The following is an 18271-nucleotide window of genomic DNA, read 5'->3' on the forward strand; positions in this document are numbered from 1 at the left end:
ATATGGTAGATAGCATTGACACTCACACACACTGTATGTTCATGCACACACACACACACACACACACACACACACACACACACACACACACACACACACACACACACAAAAACACAGATTGTGCATAGGGAACTAGTGTATGTATCAGCAGTCATCATGCATGACTGGTTCATTCACAATCTAGCAGGCAATCAGACTGTTCAACTAGGCATGGCTAGGTCGCACACACGCTGTTTAACACAAATCCTTTATCACACACATGCACACACACACGCACACACACACACACCATTTGATGCACAAAAAAAGAGGAGCTGTGTTCTTTAAAACAAATGCATGATCAGAGTAATGGGTCTTTCAGGCACAACATCGCAATGGCACCACTGTGCTCTGGAACCTATTATTTACAATGTTTTGCATCAAACCACTGTGGTTTGTTGCTACGTTGCCTTGCACCGTATGTGCCACCATAGTTTAGTCGCCGCATATCGTTACTCCTAATGGCTTGCATCGTGCTGCCATGCAAAGCACGCACAAGCTTGCGGTCAACGCTCAAAGCAGTTGTCGGAGGTTCAACTGCTTGTAGGTTGAACGTTGCTGCCGCGCACGCTTTGACAAACAACAACCAGTTGAAATGAGGCATCCAGCGAGGTATATGGAATGCAAAATTACAACAATATTTACAATGTATAGGCCTTTAGCAGACTCTTATCTAGAGCGACCTACAAAGTGCAAGAGCAGAGTAACTGGCATGGATGCTATAGTCAACAAACAACAGCGTAATGTACTGAATAGAGTGCAAAGAAATATTGTTTCTTTGCTTTTTCTATCACTGACAGTACTTTATCCTGTGACATTCCTTCAATAAAAAAAATGTTAAAATAAATAAATATAATTTAGTCCTTCAAAATAACAGGATTCGGATACCAGGTAAACATAAATCCTAGCATCTGTATAAACAATATACTATCTGAATAACATTTCCAGATTCCCAGTATATTCCTAAATAAAATATCATTTAAATTATGGAATGCGCTCCCCCCCAATGTCAACCTGGCCCCCTCCATTGAGACCTTTAAATCCCACCTAAAGACCCACCTCTACACCTTGGCTTTTAACCCCGGTTGAGTTTCCATGGTCCATGTTTTGTATCCGTTTTTTTTTGTCCTGTGTTTGCTGTTGTTCTCTGTGTTTAGCTACAGTGTATTTAGTTTTATTCTTCTGTACAGCACTTGTAAACTCTGAGTTGTAAAATGTGCTTTATAAATAAAGTGGATTGGATTGGCATGTGAACCAGTAACGACACACATACGCATAGTATAAGCATCTATCAAAAATAGGTGACAAACAGGCTGTTGCTCTCCCCAGGATAACATTAGATAATTGACACTGGGTGAAAAAAATGGGTTGCAAAAATTTTGGGAAGAATATAGAAATATGTGATGAGAATTGACACAAGGAATGAGGAGCAGGGTGTGAGGTAGAGCCTGAAGAGGTGAGTTTTCAGACTATGCGGAGTGAGTGTGCAGTCCTGACTGGAGGGGTGGGGTCATTCCACAGATTAGAGCTCGGAGGAGACGAGAGGAAAATTTGTCTAAAATGCTTGGCCAGGTTGTTCTAGGGAAGGGACAAACAAGACTTCCTGTGTCAGCTGATCTGAGCTGAGCAGGAATGGGTATACATATATGGAAATGGACGAAAAGCTGATGTTGTGCGTGTCTGAATTCCCTGAACTATACGACACAAGATTGTGTTTTGATCAGGGCCTCGGGAGGAAAGCCCTATGTCTTGGAAGGTAGCTTGTTGTGCAGTATGCAATTATGTGTTCTGTTCGCCTATACTTTATATGATAAACATAGCTTAGGTTTGGTATTTGTTCCCTAGTAGCTCTACTGATTCATTCAAGTTTCTTAATTGAGCTATTGAGGGAAAAGAGGTACACACTGAATATTTTATGATTTATACATTTTCAAATTTTAGACATATACAATACAGTACATACAGTACCATGTGGTAGTGAGTGGTAGTCCCGCTATATATACGTTTGGAAAACTCTAGTTATTTTTCTCTGTGTGATTTGACCGAACAGTGCACTGTACCCAGCAGCCAGCACAGTGCAGGTTGTGTCTGGAAGTTGAGTCACAAATTGCGGTTTCTTTCACACACACGTGCAAGCTCACCCACCACGGCACACATAATGCACTCATACAAACACGCACACATTGCACACAACTACACACCTCATGGTTAGTTTAAAATACTGACACACACAGTTATACAAGCGGGCACTCTCTTTCTCTCCCAGCCTCATATTACGCTTGCGGTAGAATGCACAGTCCATAACAAAGCATGATGAAATATGGACTAATCATAGTTAAAAAGCAAATCCATAAATCCCAATCCAAACAAGGGTCGCCCCTCCATGACAGAAAACCTATTAAATCTAGCCACGGTATCAGCGAAAAAGGAAAATTCTCTTTCATGCTCAAATTGATTGACTGGGGTTTCTGCATTAGGACGGACACAAATAAAACATAACAGCAATACTTTAATTGTAAAATGGACTTCAACCGTATAAGGGTATTTTCAATTTGGAATAATGGAATGAATGAAGGTCTTTATATGAAAAGGGACACTGCACGAAGAACGTTTTGGCAGAAAAATGAACATGAAACATGGTTTTCTTTTTGGCCTGGCTGAGATAATATTCTTCATATATCATATAACCACAGGGGTTGTAGTCATATCCTACAGGCTGGTATGCTGATTTGTTTGTATGATCTAGGTTTTCAGGACTGTGACAGAAGGCTCATGAATGTTTCAGACCGATGCTTTCAGAATGTTGTGTGCAAGGATTGATAGAATTCTGTTAGATTCATTTGAAAGCCACATTTTCAAGGTTCAACAAACCCTCAAGTCACAACAATATTGATATTAATATTAATATATCCTCCCCCAATGGGTTTGACATCTTCACCGTTTTTGTGAGCCTCCAGAATTCCACGTAATTTTAAATTTCATTCATTAGAACTCAAAACAGAGTTTGCGTTTCCCAGCAGACCGAAACAACTTGTAGCCTACTAGTCAAAGGAAACTCATGAGCCTGACGAGGTGTTTGGACTAAAGTTTAGACCATCTGCGCAGTAAAATACCCAAAGTGTACACAAACTGATACTTTGTCAAGTCCCGCTCTTTGCACACCCACAAATAAATGTAGACAACCATAAGGCGGAACCAGGGAGGAACCAGGGCAGAAAGAGGCAGGAAGAAATTTGAAACTGGCCCCAGTAAAAATCTGAATCCCCCCCACCGCCCACCCCTTTTCCCCCTCACTGTATATGTTTCTTTTCCCTTTTTACCTCCTTTATGATGAATTCCTGTTCTGTTCTTTGACTATATAGAAGTGTCTATTTGTACGTCTCTAAATGTTTTGATGAATTGAACAAGGTGGACCCTCTTTGGGTGGACAGTCTTTGTATTGAGTTTGTGCTTGAAATGTACTGTAATTATGCAAACTGTTAATACATATTTCAATCAATCAATCAATCAAAGAGCCTGCGCTGGTTAGTCAGTCAAGGACCAATCAGAAGGCTGACAATGGGTCAATTGTATTCTCGTTGAGAGCAAGCACGTTCAAGAACACTATAGGGGCTGTCTAGTATTTGTTTAAATTGTTCCAAGAATCTACCGTGCCTCTGTAGAGCACTCAGACACTACTACTGTACGTGCATGAGGGATTTGTAATGTCCAACAGGCTCTTGTCGAAGTTGGTGTATAGGGAGGTTTTTCTTTTGTTTTGTAAGTGTCTGAGGGTTGTAAGAATACTTAAATAGATCCCGGAGTGTCCGGTATCAATATTTGACCTTATAAACTTCGGCCTCCTCGAGCCATGCATGTACCAGACGACCCAGCCACGGACAGACTGCTGTGAATAAGATATTAGGAGCGTCTTGCTTCGCACATCTCCCAGAGGGGCACTTTAGCCTCATGCATTATTCACACCCACGCACCATGCACGCACGTACACATGCTTAGACACTGCATGTTGTACATGCACAAAGACACACAAGACGACGACACGTGCACGCGCGCGCACACACACACACACACACACACGCACGCACGCACGCACGCACGCACGCACGCACGCACGCACGCACGCACGCACGCACGCACGCACGCACGCACGCACGCACGCACGCACGCACGCACGCACACACACGCATGCACGCACGCACGCACACATGCAGGCACAGGCAGTTCCTGTATTGATTGAGTATTTAAAGCTGCTTCCACTGAAATGGAGTGTGAGTGTGTGTGTGTGTGTGTGTGTGTGTGTGTGTGTGTGTGTGTGTGCGTGTGTGCGCCTGGGGGTGGAGGGTGATTAAACATGTTGAAGTGAAGAGGGTGGAGGAGGGGGTGGAAGCATCTGGGAGAAAAACAAAGAGAGAAGAGGGTTTATTTGTTTCTCGTCTTTCTTCGTCTTCTTTTTTCATAAACTTTGATTCCATTCTGATGCCATGCCAGCATTGTGTGCTTTGTGTTGATGAGATGCATGAAGAGAAAGAGAGAGAGAGATTTCACTTAATTATTTGCACCCTCTCTCTATTCAAAGGAGATAAAACAGGCAAAGGCAAAGTAGGCAGAGGAAAAATCACAAAACAGCACAGAATCAGAGAGACGTCCACCTTTTGCACAACACACACGCACGCGCTCGTGCACGAATGAACGGACGAACGTGCACACATGCACACACAAACTCAGCGCATGCAGAAGTGTGATGAGGATGATTTGTTGAAGGGGGGGCTGTCCAGAAGGAGTTGGAAAGGGCTCTGGCGGTGGCCAAGGAATGTTATAAGGAGTGTTGGAAAGTAACTAAATACATTTACTCTAGTACTGTACTTAAATAAAGTAATAAAGTATTTATACTTTACTTGAGCATTTCCAATACTTTTACTTCTACTCCACTACATCTCGGATCAAAATATTGTCCTACTCCACTGCATTTATTTGAAAATGTTAGTTATACTAGTCCTTTTAGATTTGGATTATTACTACATAACATGCATTACCCACTTCAGCCCTATATACATTTAACCCATTTGAAAATAGCAGATGTACAAGCTCACAGTGAACTTGTAGATCTGCTTTTTTCAAAAGATTATTATGCATTTTAAAACTTGAAATGGGACATTTACTTTTGGTACTTTATGTACATTTTGAAGCCAATGCTTTTGTATTACACAGCACCCCACAGCACCCCCATCAGACAGAAATGACATGGACTGGTTATATCAGAGTGGTGATTTAGGCTCAAACCATCAGAAATATGTTTGAGGGTCATAAACAATATGATATAAAATATTAAAAACTGTTTTAAAATGCAGTACTTTTCCCACCACTGTCTGGCGGTGGCCAAGCAACGTTACAAGGACAGACCGGAGGGTAGGCTACAGGCCAACTGGAGCTGTGTGAAGGATCTCTCTCTCTCTCTCTCTCTCTCTCTCTCTCTCTCTCTCTCTCTCTCTCATGCATTACATTCTCCTGGACAGTGCATTCTCATTTTTTCCTGGGAGAATTTGTTCTATCCAAGACGGTGTCCATATATACGTATAGCATACACATACTCTCTTCTCTCTTCAAACTTCCTTTTTAATATCTCGATGGACTGAGAATTTCAAGAAGTTAGGGGAAAAATTCTTTAACTTGCATTGCATGTCACTACTAGTAGAACTTGCAGTCCCCAGGAACGTAGAAAATGAAAAGAAACCAGTTTAAAAAGTATGAGAGAGAGTGGACCTTAATATTGACATTTGCCGATGACGCCTCCTCAAAGACATTTCCTGAAGATGGAAAGATTGACAAAGAAAGAAACAAATCCCCAGTTAAAGTAACATTGCATTGACTATGGACCTGAATATAAGACAACCTGTTGTAGATGGAGATATTGACCCCATTCTATCACTCCTCAAACGCACCTTGTTACCTATTCCTGTCTCCATTGATTGGTCCCCTCATTCTAATATCGATGTTGTGGAACAGAGAGTGAGTAGAATTCAATTTGACGGGAATGCAGAAAATTCAGGAAACTACGGGGAAGATTTAGGGGGAACCCCTACTGTCATTAATTGTGGTATCTTTGGTGTCTTTTTTATATATATTTTTCTTTATATGTAGGTTTCTGAATGTGAAATATGTTATAGGCATTGTTATTCATGCATTATTATTTTTTATTTCTTTATTCACACAATGAAAAACTGTAAAAAAAAACAATAAAAGAGACAAAACATGTGCAGGTGAGAAAAGAAACCCATAAAGGGCTTATAAAATTATGGTTCTCTCCTAAGGTAATAAAACAAATAAGTAGAAATTAATCAAACATAGGTATTGTATTATCTTTGCACGTAGGCGGGCACATTCATGTAGCCTACAGTATGCATCATGTCCAAATATCGATGACGAAACAGGCTGAATAACGTCATGAAACGATTAGATGTACATGTGTTGACCTCGGGACACACTTTCAATGAACACCCTCCACTAACCATTAGTCTGGTCCAAACATTGATTATGGATAGAGGAAGGAAGGACGTCGACTAGGATGTACGTAAGCAGCAACACGTTTTGACATGTATTTTTTGACATGTACGTTTTGTCATGCGTGTATAACTGCACACTGAGGATGGTTCATGTAGCATTGCTCTCCTGTCCATGAACTCCACCCGTCCGTATATTGATTTGCGTCTCCAGGTCCAAATATTGATCATGTTAGAGAAAAGACAACATGTCAGCTGGATGTAGATGTAACATACTACTGTACTGACCTCACTTCATGTGTGCGTTTCACTCATTTTGCATTTCCACATACTGCAGCGTACTCCCTTGGGTCCTCTGAGATTGATGTACACACGCCGCATTTGAAGTCAATTTCGCACGCAACCATATACCAAACATGCACACACATACGTCCTTGCCGTTGCCAATGTGTGCACCTGCTTTGAAGTATCTCCGGCCCATATATGTGCATAACCATGGCCGTGGGCCTGCATATATATGGGCCATTCTAGTTCTACCGAATTGGTTCAAATTCTGAGTTGGAAATTGTGTGAAATTTGTATGCTATTTTGGAAAAACTTTGACCATATTCATGTTGCACCAGATCTAAGGGACACATATTTAGTAAAGGCACAGTCAATTATCAAATTGTATTTTAATAATGTATTGGAATATCTTTCCTCTCCCAAAACCGAAACATAGACTTTTTACCTTGTCATTGTAGAGTACATAAATTATGTGTGTGAATGTGTCACATTGTCAATTTCACAACACTTAAGACATCGACAAAACAATGTTACAACACTTAAGACATCGACAGCATGCAGTGACACAAGTGTTTCCAAGTGTTGCGTACTCTGTTATTACAGTATCCTCCTAGAAGTGTGTGTGTGTGTGTGTGTGTGTGTGTGTGTGTGTGTGTGTGTGTGTGTGTGTGTGTGTGTGTGTGTGTGTGTGTGTGTGTGTGTCTGTGTGTGGTTTACACGCACACTGACGCACGCACACATCCACACACATAAAGGCAATGGTTCTCTATGGTATTCTCTAGTTTTCTCTGCTTCTCTGTCATCCAAAGTTCACATTAGTGAGGTTCACACCCTGTGTCAAACCAGTACACTCTCCATCTGGCTGCATGGCTGTGCACCTGCATGCCTGTCTGCCTGTCTGCCTGCATGGCTGTATGCCTGCCTGCCTGCCTGCTTTCCTGTCTGCCTGCCTGCCGGTCGCACTCTCTCATCTTGTGTCATGCGTGTCTCTCCTGCACTGTTGTGTGTGTGTGTGTGTGTGTGTTGGGGTGTGTGTGTTGGGGTGTGTGTATCCGCCATTAAATCTCTCTGCTGCTATAATTGGTCTAAATGTGGGGTTGTTAGTTGACTGACAGAAAGCATCTGTTCTTTGATTTGTGGGACAGATGGTGGGCGGTGCTGAAGGTCAGCCTGCTTTAAAATACAGTGCAGAGGCGAGCATGTGCGTGCGTGCGTGCGTGCGTGCGTGCGTGTGTGCATGCGCTCTGGTTAGGAGAGGAGAGCAGTCATTGAACCCTAATTTGTACTTCTCCTGTGTGAATTCCAATAGCAACACGACGCCACAACAACAGTGGCATTCACCAATGACTCATTGGTGGAGGCACACTTTCTGGACAAATTGGCTCCCATGAAAACACTGAATGTGTGATGTTTAGACATGCTTGTCTCCCGTGGTGACAAAAAGGATAAAAAACAGAATGGCACTCGACAATCTGTTTCCTCTGTTCCTTCTCGAGGCCTTGGGTGAGATCACAACATCTCCCTCGTCATCCGCCCTCTATCTGTGACTAACCAGGAGACTTACGTGGGCTGGAAATGAGACTTGAACATTAGGGTTGGCAGCAGAACGCTCTCAAGTGATGATGTGGTGTCTCCAACACCAGGGGGTTCTCAACCTGTCTGTCGCGACCCCTCGGGGGTTTTATTTTTTGCAAATGAATGGGAAAATGGAAATGAAGAGTTTACATAGTATACACATACGGTAGTACATGCCTAAAAGATTATATCTGGTTTTCAGTATTCATTTATGATATATTTTCTCTATTATTATGGTGATTTTTGCTGTCAATTTGTATTGGGGGTGGGGGGGGGGAGGGGCGGGGGTCCCCAGCCAAAAAAGGTTGCGAACGCCCCTGAGTTAAATCACTCAAAAGACTTGTCTGTCTGTCGCTGTGTGTGTCTCTGTCACACACGGCTTCGCCAAGTTGGCGCCTCAAACGTCACTGACTGAATAGAGTTCACTGACACAGCACATTGTACGTGGCAGCCAATGGGTACTGACGTCATAGTACATAGCTGCCTGTACCCAGACAGTATAGCTCCAAGAGGCGTCAAGAAAGCGCCTATAGTCCAGGCGTCTCTTCCAGGTTTTTGAAACAGCTGGTGGATGGAAGTTACGCTGGTGCGTGGCTTCAACTTGTCTTCAAAAAAACGGAAACGCTTTTCCGACGCTGCAAGTTGAAGCCGCGCACTATAGTGTCCTTTCCATCCACCGGCTGTTTAACCCATTCTGGGCGGGAACCCCTTTTAGTGTTTTAAGCATTATGTTTTAAATCGTGAAAATGTGGCACAAATCTTATATAAATATATATTCTTTCAGAGCGAAAGTTTTTAACTCAACTCTTTGCTTCTGGGGGGTCCCTGGAACTACATATTTTCAGATGGGGGTCCGCAGAGAAATACAGATAATTCTGGCGGGTCCTTGACATGAAAAAGGTTGAGCACCACTGACCATAGAAACATGGGTTTCAGAAAACTGAAGAGAGACGCCTGCTCTATAGGAGCTTTCTTGCCGCCACTATCTGGTCATACCCCATACAGTGGCATACATTCCTGAAGGAGATCCCAGTGATCGAAACGTTGAATTAATAAACCAGTGGAGCTGAGTTATTCCTTGCTAGTGTTGTTTCTTTCTCTCTCAGTCACGATGCATACAGTACCATGACATACAGTACAATATGTGGTAGATGATGATGGAGTGTGAGGTGTTGAATAGTGCACACATGCACGTGTGCATGCTCGCACACGCACACACACATTATGCACCCAGTATGTGCCTTTCTCTGACAGCTACACAGAGAACACGGTGCAAGTCCCAGTTGACAGTACTTGTTAATGTTTGCACCCGTTGTCTGTCAGTCTCCTTCCCCGTGTGCAGCAGCTGCCAGCTATACCTCTGTCTGTCAGTTTCCATCCCTGTGTCTGTTGTCTGTCAGTCTCCTTCTGCGTGCGCAGAAGCTATACCTCTGCACTCGTACCCGTTGACTCATTCATGGCACATAAAGGGATGGGGAGAGAGAGAGAGAGAGATGCGTACATATACATATACAGGTTTATAGGGTGATGGATGGATGAGTGGAGACTTAAGAGGGGGAGCAGAGAGAGGAGAGAATGATGTAGATGGACCATAATCCTTAAAGAGGTTGACAGCACCCAGGCCTTCAGTGATTGAAGTCTCTCTCTCTCTCTCTCTCTCTCTCTCTCTATCTCTCTCTCTCTCTCTCTCTCTCTCTCTCTCTCTCTCTCTCTCTCTCTCTCTGCTTCTCTCTTTTCTATTGCACTTCTCTCTTTTCTATTGCACCTCACTCCCCTTGCCTGTGTGTGTGTGTGTGTGTGTGTGTGTGTGTGTGTGTGTGTGTGTGTGTGTGTGTGTGTGTGTGTGTGTGTGTGTGTGTGTGTGTGTGTGTGTGTGTGTGTGTGTGTGTGTGTGTGTGTGTGTGTGTGTGTGTGTGTGTGTGTGTGTGCGCGCGTAATAATCTTTACAATAAAGCTTGTAATATGCCTACGAAATGGATGCAGGTGAAAGGACGGAGTTATGGGAGAGAAAGAGAGAAAGAGATGGAGAGAGGGATGTACAGTAGAGAGGGGAGATGAATCTAGAAGAAACGTGCACATAAAACCAGAGAGAGAGAGACAGACAGACAGACAGAGAGAAGGAGGAATCCTTGGCAGTGTGATATTGATGACGGCACAGCAGGGAAGAGGGGCTGAACGGATGGGAGGGAGCGAGCGAGGGAGGATAACTCAACCAGAGCGTGATCAAAGCACCTACTGGCCAGAGGGAGGGACGCAGCCAGAGAGAGCGGGGGGTGAAAGGGAACGAGGGAGGAAGGGCGAGACATGTAGAGGTATATCCAGAGGGAGGAATTACAACAAGACATGGCAACATAATCCAGCTGCATGTGGCCTTGCAGAATCTTCCGACTGGGCCGCCAAGTCCTCTTAAAGCTATAAGCCAAAAGCATTCGCTTTAGCTTATACCTGTCTCTCTCCAGCACAGAACATTCATTTTCACGTCGGGATACCAATTTTGTCCAATCAGGAGAGAGAACTCTATACAGGATACAGAACAAACAAGTGTTTAATTTAAGCTGATGAATCGCTACGATCTCCTGATTGGCTGAACCAACCTAGGTGCAAATATATCGTATACTGCAAAAGACCTGGCCGTAACTGGCTCCTCCTTATTGGCGCGGCTTGTTGCTTAACCTGGTCTGCTGAGTTGGAGATCAGGGTTCGACTCCAGCTCAGGGTGCTAAACGTTACAATATTTTCTGTTTAGTAAAGGACTGGAGAGATGAGTTTTATGTGGTTTTATTAGATGGACAAGTTGTGTCATGAAAAATACAGAAGCAGCTAAGCTGACAGAAGCAGGCTAAAGTGGGCCTGAGCCCGCCAATCGATGCAATGGCCCTGTTATCAGTCATAATCTATAACGAAATTCTACATTGTACTTGACCATGATGTGTGCATTACGCTTCTAAATGTTAGAGAGCAAGTTAGCTATACACCTCGTGCCCATGCAGAGGATTATGCATGACTGCATCTGAATCACACTCTGACCTCAACCTCACCTATTATTGTTATTATTATCATGTAGCCTAGGAGAGGAGAGGCAGGAGAGGCCAAAAAGTACTACTTGTTAACTGATCTGACAAGAGCTGAAGGCAACATGGCTAACACATGACTTCCGTTGCTCTCTCTCTCTCTCTCTCTCTCTCTCTCTCTCTCTCTCTCTCTCTCTCTCTCTCTCTCTCTCTCTCTCTCTCTCTCTCTCTGCGTCTGTCTCACACAGGCGTTTTATTCATAAACACACTGCAAAGTGCACACTCATACCCAACAGCACTGGCATTCGCGCATAAACGCAAAACACACACAAAAGCATGCACTCGTGGTGTGCTTCACTATATGCACACCTGCTTGCCCTCCCGTGGGTCTAATGTCCGTGCATAATATGTCCGTGCACAGATGCATAATCAGCATGCACGTGCACGCGCCCTGCTGCCCCAGATTAGATGTGAAGTTAGAGAATGCATGGAACAGGGCCGGAGTGATCTGTCAACACCTTCAGCTGGTGTTTGTTCAGTTGATCTTTTTTTAAATGGACTACCAGACTGACCTGACTCCCTGACCCGTCCCTCCATGCATCCAGAAATGGAGGAACGATGGAGTTGATGCATGGATTAATCTACTGGTTCCCTAAAGCCTTGGAGACCACAGGCGTTACGGGTTGGGTCGGGAACCATTTGTCGGCCGCGGACACATTTTAATGGGTCTCTTTATTTTTTTTGTATATATATATATTTAAAAATGCATGCGTGCGTGCGTGCTCGCTCATATGACTGTCTCTGAGATCTCCTGTGGTTGTGATGAGCCTGTAGCAGCTGTTGCGATAACCTCCGTCATGTCTATATGCATACATTAAACACGTAGGCCTAATCAAAGCTATAACCAGTTAAACCCTATGACCGAGATCCCCCAAGGGTCTGTACTTCATCCCCTCCTTCTCCAGTCCAGAATCCAGAGGGACTAGCTAGTGATCATATAGTTAATGGAAAATGAATATGGTTTACAATTCATGTTGCGATGCATGGTGCATAAGTAATTTCCATTGGAGGTTAATGAGGAGCTCTGAAATGTACTGTAATGTTATAATTGAATGATGAGCGTGTCAAAACATAAGCCTTTGTGGTAAAGGATTATTTAAACATTAATGCTTACTTTTAGAGTTAATCAAGCTTGTTGAACTGCTGTTTTTTTTTAATTAGGCATACATTAGGCTTGTGAAACAACACATTTCGGGCTTTCCATATCATTCAACTTTTACGTACATAAATATGTTGTTGCTGTTGTTATTTTAGCCGTTTCACCAGTGATGTCTTGTCGGTCTGACATTACCTGAGGGACATTAAAAATGTGTTGTCCAGTTTTCAGACCATTGATGTGAGGGGAGATAAGGCGTATCGCGTACAAGCAGACTCAGAGCTCTCATCAGTATGTCACGACAATGTTTTGGAGTTGAGCGTGAGAATGAAATGGCAAGGGGTAATGAGCGGAAGGGATATAATAAAGGATTATACGGTAACTGCATTATCAAAATGCAACTATAGTTATATTAAGAAATATCTTTGGACACTGGTGTTGTTATCATCACTGGGACAAACATAAAGTTTATGTTAATGTTAATGTTAATGTTAAGTGATGCGTTTTCACTGCACCTCAGTTTGCTTTGTGGCCTTCGCAAGAGGAAGTATAAATTGACATTACACAACTTCACAGACAGTTGTAAAAACAGAAAGGTAGGACGATGGATGTTAAGACCATAATTTCATTGTTTTTTTCCCCCCCACTTAATCGTCCAATCTGGCACTGCAGCTTATGCAATATGCATCATACACGGCAACTATATAGACTGTTATTTCAGAGCTGTCTATTTTAGCTTAAAGACATTAAAATGTAATATAAAAACATAATTTAAGAAAAGACCATATCCTCACAGCCTGCAGTTCTCCAAATACATTTTGCTTTACCAGGAGGACGTCACTTCAGCTGCTAATGGATGCAAATGTGATAGTTGTGGTTACAAAGAGAAATGAGAAATGAACTTCAGTACCCAGGGGGCCTTGGTTACTTGTCTTATGCTCCATTCCATGTTCAAACGCTCACATGAAAGGGCTGAAGTTCAATGGAGACCTATTCAGTTCAGGGATTTCCCTCACGGGGAGTAGCACACATCTTTAGCTGAGTCCTTCTGTATTTGCATTACAACAGAAATCACATTTTGATGGACATTGGTAATTTACTTTTCAGCTTTCATTTGTGATTTGACATTGAAAGTTGACCACAAATTGACCTTTGATGTGGTTAAGATGCAATTTGCTGTGGGGGTGTTTGGCACTGTTCCTGTTATGGGGAATTATTGTCAATTGACTCTGAATGTTCTTTGATCATTTCATGATATTCATCGTCTCTGTCGGGTGGAAACCTCCATATCCAAACTTTCAGGATTCAAATTCAAAAACAGCAAATAAAAAAATGGCAAAAGTAGCGGATACATGTATCTTCTACTTTTGATGCGTTTGTGTGACACTGTAGGATGATCAAATGGGGCATTAATTTACGAAAAATCACAAAAAGTTAGAATAATGGAGATGGAGAGGTTTCTGCCTGACAGCGACAATATACTTCAAGAACCTTTAGCTTGGCGGTGGAGGCTGCAATGTCTGTGTTTATTTCAACATTTTCGTTCCTTGTTCTTAATTCCTCTTGGGCCTGCAGCACTACTGCGGCTGTGATCGAGGAAGAGATAGACTTTGATCGCTGAGAGTACTTTTACTACTACTTCAAGATGTAGTAACAGAAACCCTAAACTGGCATAACAACTGATTGATCCTTGTCAGCTTGGGCAAAGACTTCATTCGTCTGCACCACTGCACCCGTGGCAGTCTGGCAAGCTTCGCTCAATTTGTCCGACATTGTCACATTTTATTCAAACAATGACGATCGTCTTCTTGTGACCGAAGGTCGCAGTTAACTATGGAATTGTGCATTTCTCGTGTGTCGGGCACCAGGTGCCCAGGTCTCGTGACATCATGTGACATCATCAGGGATGGAGATGTGGAGACCATGATGTCATAGTAAATGCGACCTGCTGTCGCAGTTAGGCCCAATATGGAGATCCCCAGACTCCTCGCCCAGCAGTCTGCCGTCAACGAGGCGGATGCGTGCACACGACCACGCCCTTTGGGGCGAGGTCGCTTCTCGCCCTCAGGCGTCTTACTCGTTTATGTTTCAAAATTAATTTCAAATAGTATAACTTGCTATAAAGTGCTTCTTAGCCCAGCAATATTGTGCACTGCAGCATCCATAGTCCTTCAAAAGTGTCCACATTAAAAAGTTGCATCCATTTGCTTGTTCACGGTACAATATGAAACAAAACTCTGAAGTTGCGCTTTGCCAAATAATTTCATTTCTTTACCTGCGGGAGGAACAAACGTGTATCCACTGCCCTAGAAGTGGTTAAGTGCTATAGCCTGGCATTAGCCAGACTGATAATGTGTGTCCACTGCCCTAGAAGTGGTTAAGTGCTATAGCCTGGCATTAGCCAGACTGATAACGTGTGTCCACTGCCCTAGAAGTGGTTAAGTGCTATAGCCTGGCATTAGCCAGACTGATAACGTGTATCCACTGCCCTAGAAGTGGTTAAGTGCTATAGCCTGGCATTAGCCAGACTGATAACGTGTATCCACTGCCCTAGAAGTGGTTAAGTGCTATAGCCTGGCATTAGCCAGACTGATAACGTGTATCCACTGCCCTAGAAGTGGTTAAGTGCTATAGCCTGGCATTAGCCAGACTGATAACGTGTATCCACTGCCCTAGAAGTGGTTAAGTGCTATAGCCTGGCATTAGCCAGACTGATAACGTGTATCCACTGCCCTAGAAGTGGTTAAGAGCTAGCCTGGCATTAGCCAGACTGATAACGTGGATTCACTCACACTTTGCTCACGTTGAACATCTGACTTGCTTCCACAGATTATGTGAAGTAAAGATAATGGCCAAGGGCCAATCATGAATAAATCATGAATACTTATTGCCCAAAATTCTAGGATTTTTCTTAATTCTTGTCCATGAGTTATATGATTTTCCTACAATAGGTCGATAATCGAGCAATACAGGTATTGTGCATATAATCTGTCCCAAAGGTTGCTTTATAGATTTGGTTTGGGACGACGCATAGGAGTCGTTTTAAAGGTCAAGATGGTCCCGTTTCGGAACTGCGCGATAAATACATGCCAGAGAATACGATGATTGAAAGGGCATAATTTCTGCAATAAGGCAGGCTAACCTGCAATATATATTTATGAACAGTCATAAGATGCAATGTCAGAATGCCTAAAGAGATGTTGATTGATTAAACGTATAATATCAGTGGTCTGTCCAAACTCCAAAGCCAGAGTTTAGAACCTACACGTATGCAGATAAAGACGGAATTTGCTGCAGAGGCTTATGTAACGTCATATCTAAGCAGAGAGGCTACTGTAGGTCACTTTGTACTCGGATGAGGTGTAGGATCCTACCCTTGGCTGTACAAGTGGTATAGACGATACATAATGCAGTTGAGAATTGACTTTGTTCTGTACGGTATGTGACCTTGGTGACATTGAATGGTGTGTTTTCTTACCCCTGTACATTATACAGTGCAGTGATGGAAAGCAGATTTACTTATGTACTGTACTTGAGTACAATATTGATGTAGTTTACTTGATTATTTCCAATTTCCTTTTGTATACTCAGCACCTAAATAAAAGGCTCTAAATGTCAGTGCTGCTCCAGTCTCTTCTCCTTATGCAAGGCAAATATTGTACTTTTACTCCATTACAATTATTCGAAAACTTTAGTTACTAGTTACATTGTAGAGTTTGATTATTATTACAAAACATGCAGTGAACCACTTCAGTCGTATAGGCCTACATTTCAGCCATTTAAAAAAAAAGCTGATCTACAAGCTCTGCTGCAGTGCTGCTATTTTTAAATTATTTTTATACATTTGAAAACTTGTGAAATGGGACATTCTGCACGATGAGTACTTTCTGCGTTTGCTACTTTAAGTACATTTTGATGCCAATCATTTTGTACTTAATACTCAAGTACATTTTGAATTCCAGACTTTTACTTGTATAAGTATCTATATTGCAGTATTGATACTTATTACTTTTATTTAAGTGCTGTAAGACATGTTTTTCCACCACTGGACTTGGGGAGCTTTGTGTGGTGGCGTGTGCAAGACAGGCTGCTTATAGATTGGTTATAATGAAACAGCAGGAGGCCTAGCATAGAGCGCTGGAGATGCTGCGGTCAACACTTAGTTGACCGCAGGGTTTAAGTGGTTTGGTTATAATGGATGAATGATGGCTCACGGAATGGCATCTGTCTGTCTGTCTGTCTGTCTGTCTGTCTGTCTGTCTGTCTGTCTGTCTGTCTGTCTGTCTGTCTGTCTGTCTGTCTGTCTGTCTGTCTGTTGAGCTTATGTCAGTGCTACAATGATTGAATGTTGATTGACATCTTAAAAAGGCTGTGCTAGTGAGTGTGATTCAGGACGACACACATGTACTGTATGCAGGAGCATGCACACACGCACACGCACACGCACACACGCGCACACACACACACACACACACACACACACACACACACACACACACACACACACACACACACACACACAGAAATTGATTTTGAAATTGACCTGGTCATTTCTGTTTCTATTTCATTCCTGTTTGTCTAATTTATGTCAATTTCTGTTGCAATTTCTGTTACTGTTTCTATGTAGACCTACCTGCTATCAGTTATTTGAAATGTGTGTGTGTGTGTGTGTGTGTGTGTGTGTGTGTGTGTGTGTGTGTGTGTGTGTGTGTGTGTGTGTGTGTGTGTGTGTGTGTGTGTGTGTGTGTGTGTGTGTGTGTGTGTGTGTGTGTGCACGTGCGTGTGTGCACGTGCGCGTGCTCGCACACTCACGTTAATAGTGTAGTCTCTGTTTCTAACTGTCTCTACTTGTTCCAGTCTGCTCTTCTCACTGTCTAATTCCTGCCCCCAGTTTGTCTCAGTTGGTTTCTATTCATTTCTGTCGGTTCCCGCCTGTTCCTCTGTGTGACTCCCACCTGTGGGCGGAGTCTGCCTTGGTCCCTCCCCTCCCTCTCTCTCTCTCTGTGTGTCATCTGTACATGCATCTCCACTGCGACAGCGCCGTGGTCACGCATGCACACCTGGCAGCGTTTGTCGAGGCGCTTAAAATGGACGCTGTCATTTTTCTGCTCAGTGAGTGAGTGTGGTTTGGGACAATGGACATTGCTACACGCCACATGTTTGCAAGTAACAACAAACATGGTTCACAATGTGTGTTGTCCCAAATTAGATTTGCTGATGATGTGTAGAGAAGATGGTCCTTTTTAAGAGCACAGTATGCCCTTTTTATGTGTGACTATAAATTATACAGGTATAATTTATACCATGGTTACCGTTGGACTTGTACACTCACAGAAAACATTGTATCTTTTTTGTCACCGGGGCCATGGGATATCATGGATTGGGCTCACTTTTATATGGCTTATAATTCCCTTTAGTCTTTTTTTTCCACACATGCACTTTTAATTAAATCCTTAATTTCAAATAGTAACCACAAGGCTTTCAATGCCTGTTATTTATGACTGGGTTAGTAGCCCTTCTTTAAATCTTTTAATCACTTAAGCCCTATTTTATACCTTGTCATTTGGAACATTTAAGAACATTTTCCCTATAAATGACTTGCCCAAAATAGGGTTGAAGGTCTTTAAGAATGTGAAATTCAAAGTGATTTGAACACATGCAGTCCATGCCTATACAGTGGTAGATTAAAGCCAGTCCTCCGGGTTGAC

The 18271-nt window shown here is 42.8% G+C and overlaps 1 protein-coding gene across 1 annotated transcript in view; it reads left to right on the forward strand.

Moving 5' to 3' along the window:
* The window catches only part of csmd3b (CUB and Sushi multiple domains 3b), a gene marked incomplete at its 3' end in the record, with an annotated part of 548364 nt that overhangs the window by 243037 nt on the left and 287056 nt on the right, over window positions 1–18271 (forward strand). The gene's annotated exons all lie outside the window — the stretch shown is intronic.

Source organism: Protomyctophum parallelum (assembly GCF_964188405.1).
Source record: "Protomyctophum parallelum genome assembly, chromosome: 1".
In the NCBI taxonomy this organism is placed as follows: domain Eukaryota; kingdom Metazoa; phylum Chordata; class Actinopteri; order Myctophiformes; family Myctophidae; genus Protomyctophum; species Protomyctophum parallelum.